General features: G+C 40.3%; 1 long non-coding RNA gene across 1 annotated transcript; it reads right to left on the bottom strand.

Moving 5' to 3' along the window:
• Positions 1–588: 588 nt before the first annotated feature.
• Positions 589–8,106, bottom strand: LOC129628665 (uncharacterized). Its single transcript, XR_008702872.1, has 4 exons — positions 7,971–8,106; positions 3,125–3,261; positions 2,042–2,156; positions 589–724 (listed from the first exon to the last, which is right to left on the bottom strand). It is a non-coding gene; the product is annotated as an uncharacterized LOC129628665 (long non-coding RNA).
• Positions 8,107–9,698: the final 1,592 nt, after the last annotated feature.

Here is a 9,698-nt window from a genome sequence, read left to right as displayed (position 1 = left end):
AGCTTCCCCCCTTAAAAATTATTTTGGAGACTAAATTATAATAGGTAATTCCCAGTAGTGATATTTCTTTCCCATGTACTTCATACTTATATTTTTTCTTTTTTAAAAGACAAAGAACAAATATACAGTGAAATATTACATATACACAGAACCCAAAAACAGTATTTTACTCTATTATTCTTACAAGTTGAGTTTTGTTCTGGTCTTATTTTTATCTCTCCATCTATGTTTGCAGGGCTGTCTGCTTCCCCCAAGTGTTAATGTAAATACATTTTATTTTGAGACAGATCAGTTCACTTCCCTCTGGAAATCCATTCCTATAATGTGGTAAACCTCAATATAACTCTCTGGTCCGAATGACATTTCATAACTGTTTACAAATCAAACACACTGTTGATATTAAATGACAACATTTAATGCTAATGTCAACAATTCACTTAAGTCTCATTTCATTAAAATACTCCTGATCTGGAAAGGAGCCGCTTGTCTGAGCAGATAAAGCACTTGACTTTCACCTCTAGTTTCCAGGTGAAAGTACAGTTGGTGAGCTGTAGTTCAGATGGATTTCATAGCTTTTGGCCAAGGGGATTGATACCGAGATCTAGTTCACATAATCAGAGTAAACCTTGGGTCATCTGGACGAGAGAAAGCATCCAAAACAGAGATTTTGGCTTTATTCTGTGCGTAAATCAGTTTGTCTCTGCAGGCGATCCTCCCCAAATCTCTGATGTTAAGAAAGTTAAATAAGAAATTAACATAGTGAAGAAAGTTAACACATTTCCCTCCTTACTCTCCCTCCATTGCTTATCCTTCACAGTCAGCTTCAAGCCGTTCACACTTGCCTTAAAACTATTCTGAGAACCTTTCTGGTCTCTCCTGGCACTGGATACACTGCTGTCTCTACCCAGGACCCTCTTAGGAGACTGGCTTTTAGTGTTTTCCAGAGCATAATCCTAATTTGTGTACTGGTCTTTTATCCACATTTACCCCTCTGATAGTTTCCCTGTAGTTAGGAAGGAGGCCCAACTCAATTAGGAACTCCATCTAATGCCTACATTATCAAGGACAAGTGTTTCCCACACTTCCAAGGTCATGGTATCTCCACTTCAAGAGAAGCCTCTTTGTTGGGATGACGCGGGCCTTATGCCGAAGCCTATGAATAGTCTATAACTTGAAGTGGTCTATGAAGGTCATTTGCATAAATAATAATAGTTGCTGCTGTTCTGTGAATAATCCTGTTTTTGTTTCATATAACTCATTGAAGTGTAGGGCTGGGCTGCAGATTACCATCTAATCCCTTTTTGTGTTGCATCTCCTGAGAGCCCTCAGCCAGTACAGGATAATGGGGAGGGGAGGTGGCACGCGCCTCGTGGCTGGGGGTAACTGACATCCTCCAAAGGCTGCAAGTAAAACTCTGAGATTGTGCTGAGTGTACACATACCTGTGTAAACGCAGAAAGACCTTGAGATAAATTACAGCACTTTCCATAGTGGAACCACGGCCACGTGAAATAAGTGGGCTTCTCTCAGGTCTTGATAACTTAGGGAAGGCAGATAATTAATACAGTCACGATGACAGTGGGCCATAATTGGTTGCGTGTTACGAAGTTTAGACATATCCCTCCCTTCTCTCTCCGGGAGAAAGAAATTGCTCTAGCTTATGTGTGTAGAAGACATAAAACTTGCTACAGTGGTATTTTTATTTCCAAATTATTCTTAAAGCTATTTAAAAGTCACCACAGAATGTGCTTTACAGAAGCAATTTCATGGCTCCTTTAGGTTTTTGTGCAAATCCAGATAACTGAAATGTTAGCCCTGATTCATTATTGAAAAGGAAGGAGGAACACCAAAGCAGATGGTGAAGTCCAAGTACCGTATAAAGGACCTAGGAGTTGGGGCTTGGATCTCATCAGAGACTCTTCAGTTCTTTCAAAGAATCTCTGTTGTGATTGCTAATGTAAGGGGCATTTGAAAGATGATCCTTCTTTGAGAAATGTTTCTGAACTTTTAACTTGCCTGCTTAGAGTCCTGTTAATACTCACTGGCAATGATATCCATTTTCCATTCCATGAGATCAATTTGGAGCTTGAGCATAATTTTATTTCTGCTTCACAGTTCTTAAAATCCTGTTTGGAAATGTCATTAGGAGGATAAGGGCTGTAATGAAAAATACGTTTTCTCATGTACCAAATCAAAGTGTATAGTTATGGAGCTGGCTATCTATACTGAACAACAGTTAACAAAATGAATCGGCGGCTTTCTGCATTTGAAGTTGTATAGTGTAAAATTCAATGAAACATTCAATAACTGGAAAGATCACATCAGCATCAAGGATGCATTTAGCAGGTTTCCTCCTCCCTTATTACCAGAGTAGAGGCATAGTTTAGGACCAAGAATAAAAGCTGTGAATGAAGTTGAGAATCGTGGGACGCCTGGAGGTAGAAAGTAAGTAGCAGTGACTGTGCCTGGAAAGCCAAACTTGGATGCAGGTGGAAAGAAATGGACCGAAAGATGGGCCTTTGGGGACTAGTATTTTATAAGAATGGTGCTCTTGTCACATCTTCTATTGAAGCCTTGAAGTCATATTTTGAAACTGGCATCGGTTAGACCCCTCCTTAGGGGAAAGGATCTTGTTTTCAGCAGTTTAGCTTGCCAGGTCAAACAGAGTGACTGTATCCGATTCTCACGTAGTATGGAAAAGCATAGGGTGGATGAAAGGAGCTCTCTTTCTATCCAAAAAAATTCTAACAGATTTTTAGTGTGGGAAGTTATTCCATAAATAAATGAATTGAATGACTGAATGAACAAATAAAAAAAAAATAAATGGCAAGGTTTGTTTTTTCCTAAACAGGTTTTGTTTGCTGTCAAGAGATCTGGCATGATCTTGTTTTCTCTGGTATAAAATGAAAAATCCAACAAGAATGCATACTTTTAAGGGGTGTGTTGTGTTTGTATGTGTTTGTTTCACTATATTGTATAAGAGACTGTTGAACTCACTAGAATGCTTGGAACTATAAAGTTAGGCCATTTTGAAATCTTACCCTGTTACACACTGGTGTAGAGAAATACATGTTTTCATATAAAACACCGTGAGCGTTAAGGGATGCCGCTGCTGGGAAGCTCACCTTGCCATCTCAAGCAGTAGATGCAAGTTTTAAGAATACAGACGTGCAGCACTGACAGTGGAAAATGACAGGAAGCTCACATACTCGCACATCTTCTCCATCCGACTTTTCAGTAGGGGCTGCTTCTGCTTCTGGCTCTTCTCGGGGGATAAAACAGTTTTACAGGACTGACCTCAGTGCAGAATGGACAGTAATTCAAAGCCCTGAGGGGGCTTAAGAAATGAAGGTAGCTTATTGGTTTTGGCAGGGGAAGGGTTGGCTGGTAAGACCGTTGAGCCCCTTAACTGGAAACACTGACAAGCTGAGCAGAAAGCATGTGTGCTATACCAGCGCGATCATTATTTTCATTGGCAAAATGTGTTGCTCACAGTTTTGGGTAGTCTGTCCGTTTTGTCAGTAATTTAATCTAGGTCGGAAAAGGCATGGGGTGGAATTGCTATTGTTGAGCATCCCTGCAGGCATCGCTGGCAGGGTCCATTCCAACTTTTAATGAGGAGCCTTGCTTTATGTTGGGGTCCTGCGGTGGCTCACAATATCTATTTTGGGGTGTTTTAACGTGGGGGTTAGCTCTTGAAATCGGACAAGGTGCCTGCCTAAAAGATGATGAGGTTCCCCCCACCCCCATCCAGTCTCTGCTCCTGTTAAATAGATAATTAAGTGAGACTTTTAGACACAAGTAAAAATACAGATGACATGGGATTGTGTCAAAGGTGAGATAGCTTTTCTTTCAGAGGAAGAATAATTCTGAGGATTAGAAATAAAGAATTTGAAGACAGAAACTTAATACATTTGAGATTTTCTATTTTTATAGTAATTTCATTTCAAAATATGTGCCAACAATATATGACACCTTGAATAATGTATTTTTACACTCCTTTACCCAAGAATTAAGCTGGTACATTTGCAAGATGAGGAAATACATGTTGGCCTTGTAATATTGCTGCTAAACCCACTGTTTCTTGCCCTGGACGCGGTGCTCTCAACCCCATCCTCTAACACAAATTCATCAGTTATTCTAGGACAGGTAATGTTCTATATTTTCCATGGTTTTTCAAAATATTGTAGTTTATTATTACCATGAATTAAGCAAGAGGAAATAAAATGATTCCTATTTAAATTTTTTAACATACTAATGAATTTGGTTCTTTAGGTCATTTTGGAAATATCCTTGGCATGAAAAAGAAGGCATTTTCACACTTTGTCACATTGTCTTAGGTCAACCAAGGTAGTTGCAAAAAGCATTTTCTAAGCTGCATGCTGAATAAGGGTCAGTTAGTTGGAAGGCAGTGTTCTTTTTTATTCTGTTCATATATTGGACAGAAACTTTTGGGGCATTCTTTTTCTATTTATTCAGTACTCCACTGACACCATGTAGGGACTTTTGTAGTAGAAATAAGTTCATGTTCTGGTCAGTAGGATGAAAAAGGGAAAGGAGTGTGTGCATTTTAGGAATAGGGATGAGAGAAACTCCAACATATATGGTTGTTACAGGTCTAGTCACTGAGTCATGTCCAACTCTTGCAGCCCCATGGACTCTACTGCTAGGCTCCTCTGTTCATTGGATTCTTCAAGGCAAAAATACTGGAGTGGTTTGCCATTCCCTTCTCCAGGGGATCTTCCTGACCCAGGGATCAAACCCGGGTCTCCTGCATTGCATGCAGACTCTTTACCAATTTGAGCCACCAGGGATGTGCTGTTTATTGAACATAAACTGTATACATCAGGCACTAGTCTGTGAAACTGTATTAATCTGGGTCCAATTAAGAGAGAGAAAGCACACTTATTTCAAGAGGTAAAGACTCGTTCACTTGAACAGAGCATTGTATAATGAGGGATTTGCTAGTACTATTTAAAGAGAATTCTAGAGTATAGGAATAGCAGATATAGAGCAGCCACTGTGCCGAGGTTGGGATAGAGAACCCTAGGAAGAGCTCCAGCCTCCTACCCCAGGCGGTACTGCAGTGGGCACAGCTGTGGCACGCTGTGGCAGGGAGGTTGCTGTGCTGCTATGGAACTTGCTGGAAATTTGTTCTCTAGAATGCTGGGGGAAACTGATCAGTAGACCGTGTCTCTTAGGGGGCACTTTGATACAGGATTTGCCTAAAGAGCATGCTGGGGAAGCTGCAAGGCTCTGGATATGCTTGGTCAGTTAGCTCTGTTGGACCTGAGGAATCAGTGAGCACCTCACGAGCTGGATACTGAAACCTAGTTCCTTCCGCAGTGTCCCTCCAGCGCCCTCTACTGACAAACCTAACAGTGTGTCAGTGGGTAAAGGAAGAACATTTAAAAGGCTCAGATCCGTCTTCTCAGAGCAGGCAAAAAAGGGTGAATTTGAAGTTGAGAGGCAATAAACCAATAAAGACTCTTGAGAGTCCTTTGGACCACAGGGTGATCTAACCAGTCAATCCTAAGGAAATAAACTATGAATATTCATTGGAAGGACTGATGCTGAAGCTGCAATACTTTGGCCACCTAAGGTGGAGAGCCAACTCATTGGAAGGGACCCTGATGCTGGGAAGGATTGAGAGCAAGAGGAGAAGGGGGCAACAGAGGATGAGATGCTTAGGTAGAATCATTGACTCAATGGACTTGAATTTAAGCAAATCCAGGAGCTAGTGAAGGACAGGGAAGCCTGGTATGCTGCAGTCCATGGGGTTACAAAGAGTCAAACACAACTTAGCAACTGAACAACCACAAGCCAATAACCAGCAAGGACATCTATGCTTCTTCTCATTTAATCCTAAAGAGACTAGAACTAGCTATTGTTTATTCCTCTTCAACAGGAGAAGAAATTGATTTAAGCTCAAAGAGATTAAATGATGTATTCAGGGCCATATAGCTAATAAATGGCAGAGCCACAACTTCAAACTCAGATTTATAACTTTTAAGGCCCATGTTCTTTCTACTGGCCTCTTTGAAGTGCAGATGTTTACAGTCCAATGTGGAAGCTGCTAATTGTACCAAATACCCTTATCTAGGTAATATATCAGAGATTATATACTTAGTTCATCATATAGTTCAGGTCCCACTGGACCTACGGACAAGAGGGACGATGTGGAGAATCATTAGAAGGAAATGGCAACCCACTCCGGTGTTCTTGCCTGGAGAATCCCAGGGATGGGCCTGCCGTCTATGGGGTCGCACAGAGTCGGACACGACTGAAGTGACTTAGCAGTAACAGTAGCAGCAGATCATATTTTAGGTTTTAAAGTGATAGGTTGTACATATTTCAGTGGCGTCTGGAAGCCTCTTATTAACCGTATCGTAGTCGAGTTCAGGCTCCATACCTGTTCGGCCAGTTGACAGCTCCCAGGGTCTCAACCTGGGCTCTGTGGAGGGTAGGGGAAGATGGTGGCAAATCTTGGTTTTTTATTTAAAATGTTACTTTTTCTCACCCCAGCCTCTCTCCCCAAGACTGCCTTTCCAGGATACTCTGCTCTTGTTTGTTTGCTGGTTGAGGCTGAATTTGTAACCCTGTTCTTCTGGAACCTCTCTGGTCCTGTTAAGCTTCTTACTTTCACCTCATTTGGGATAACAGATTTATACTTAAGATTTTTGTAAAAGAAGTGTTATTTTCATACTGTTACACTGTAATTTTTACAGCTGCTTTATCTTTTGACTTAAGGTGAATTACTTAACCTCTCTGGGGCTTAGTTCTTTTCTTTCATCCATTCTTAAGTCTGTAAAGAGGGGTGGCCTTTCTAACGCTCCTCTTATCTTAAAAACACTCAGTGGCTATTTCTAGTTTAACATCTTTTGGCAGCAGTTCCAAACACGTGAGCTTTTGGTTGCCTGATCCTGTCCCTGGCAAGTAGTTAATGAATTACAAATAAATAGAAAACAGTGTGATGTACTGGTGAGAATGTGGCTTTGAAGTCAGATCCACCGGGGTAGAAATCTTAGTACTAAAACTTCACTGTCACAAGGCCTTGGCCAGTTCTTTATTTTTCTGTATCCTAGACTGTTACTTTGTCTCATAGCCACAGCAATGCCTTGCTTATTTTATTCATGTGAAGTAAGAGAAATGATATAATTAAAGCTCTTCATATAGCTACTGGCACATGGGAGGTATAAGTTCCTTAAGGCCAGGGTCCCATCTCATTATTATAGTTCAGTCGCCCAATCGTGTCCAACTCTTTGCAACCCTCAAACTGCAGCACGCTGCCAGGCTTCCCTGTCGTTCACCATCTCCCGGAGTTTGCTCACACTCATGTCCATTGAATCAGTGATGTTATCCAACCATCTCATCCTCTGTCATCCCCTTCTCCTTCTGCCCTCAATCTTTCCCAGCATCAGGGTCTTTTCCAGTGAGTCAGCTCTTTGCATCAGGCGGCCAAAGTATTGGAGCTTCAACTTCAGTCAGCATTAGCCCTTCCCATTGAGTGTTCAGGGTTGATTTCCTTTAGAATTGACTGGTTAAATCTCCTTGCAGTCCAAGGGACTCTTGGTCATCCTTGAATTGCTTATGTGCACTCTGGAACATCCTTACTTTGAACTAAGATGCTTACATCCACTAGGAGAGTCCTTTCCAAGCTGAGTATCTTTGTCAGGCAAACACTTTTTGTAGGAATAATCGCCTTGGATTATCATTATTATATATAATATATATATTATATATATTATATCTGTTTTATAAGCTTGATTGTACATATTATTGTATCTTTAAACAGTACATCTGTATAATTTTATTAAATTTCTTGTCAGTAGTTTTCAGTCTGATGACATGATTTTTTTAAAAAACCACTCTTATATGGCATAATAGTAACAATAATAACATTATTAAGGATTCACTATATGTTAGTCATTAGTCCAGGCAATTTACATGCACTAATCCTTTGATACTTACACCCTTCTTTTAATCTTCACCTTCTAGACAGGAAACTGAGGCACCCACAGGTTGAACAGCTTGCCTCAGATCATGCAGCTAGCATCAGGGGGAGCAGCCATCTGACTTCCGAGTCTCTGTTCTTCACTCTGATATTGAATTACCTAGTTCAGTTTGAGTTTTGAAACACTTCATCAGAGGTCACTGATGAAAATCCAGTCAAATTCAAATCAGCCCAGTCTAGAAAGGGAAGGTGTATACTTCAAAGCAGCTTGACAAAATCTGTTTTTAAGCCTTTAAATATATCTCTGGGGGATTGCCTTCCTCTTTCCAAATACCTTCTGAGATCAGGATGAGCAAAAGCCCACGTGTACCTGTTATGTTTTAATATTAGAACTGTCTTTGACGCCAGGGTCTCTTGCAGTAGTTTTTGGTCTTCTTGCATCCCTCACACTTAGCCGCCCCTCTCCTCTCCACATCCCCGTCCCTGAAAACAGAACAGCAGTAACAGCCTCAAGCTCTGTGCACGTCCGTCTTCCCTGTGTGGGGTCTAGGGTTAGTTTCTCCCTGTAGCGTCCTAAATCTGTTTACTGACATTGTCTTTGCTGTGTGAGTAGTCTTTTAAATATGACGATGATAAAGAGGATTTGATTTCCTACTGATAATGTGAAATATTAGTAATTTAATTTCACAATATTGATGAATTAAAAAAAAAAAGGGACCAGTGGCTTATTCTCATATTACATTAATGAGGCCCCAAAAGTTGTCTTCTGGCTCCCGCCTCTAGACAATTTGGAGATAGAGACCCAGGAACTCAGGAACCTGAATGAAGTATGTGTTCCGATGCCAACAAGCTTATTCTGTTTCTCCCTTTATTTTAGTACCAGCATGATTTGCACTGTTAGGGAAAAGATTGGCTTGGTAGACTTCAGGAACCACTTTAGTCAACGTGTGGATAAATGAAAAAACACAAGTGATCAGCTTTCATCATGACAAATGGAAACTGTCATTTAATTTTTATCCCCAATTATACAGCTCCGGGACCAATTTTTCAGGTGGAATGTTGGAGCCATTAAAAAGAAATAAGTAAACTATGCCATATTCCATCATTTTTCTGGCAGCTAACCAATGATCTGTAGCCTTATTACATGTACGTTTTTATAGAGATATTTTTCTCTTAAGTTTGTAGAAAGCTTTATTAACTCTTTCCTGATTTCTCCTGGAATGTGTTTTTCCAAATGAATTTTCTCTTTATCACTGAGTGTTGGTTGGGATTTACTTTTGATTTTGACTGGCAGCTATTTTCATCTTTTATGTTCTTCGATTGCTAGAATTGCATGGAGCAGTGTTTTTCTTAATTTCAGCCAGAGTTATGTTAATTGTCCTAATGCTGGCTACAGACTGTGTTCATCTGGATTTCAGAATTGATTAGAAATATAGTACATATATAAAACTCAACCACTCACCTCTCATCTTTTACTTTGACTTGAAAAAACGTGGGTACTCCCTTCTGTGCTCCTATAGCATTTTGTCTGTTCTTCTATTGTAGCACTTCACATGTCATGTTATACTGTTATATCTGATTTCCTGTTCCCAAGTATTATGAAATTTCAGGACTATGGGCAGCCGTACAATTTGGCTGTTTTATCCTTGCATCCACAAACACAGCAGAATGCCAGGTACATGTTAGATAGACAAAAAATATTTTTCTGGAAGCCTGATTCAATGCTTTCTATTTCTTCTTTGGGA

Source organism: Bubalus kerabau, chromosome 15 (genome assembly GCF_029407905.1).
Source record: "Bubalus kerabau isolate K-KA32 ecotype Philippines breed swamp buffalo chromosome 15, PCC_UOA_SB_1v2, whole genome shotgun sequence".
NCBI lineage: Eukaryota > Metazoa > Chordata > Mammalia > Artiodactyla > Bovidae > Bubalus > Bubalus kerabau.
Note: the sequence above shows the minus strand (reverse complement) of the source record. Positions and strands in the feature narration are given on the sequence as shown.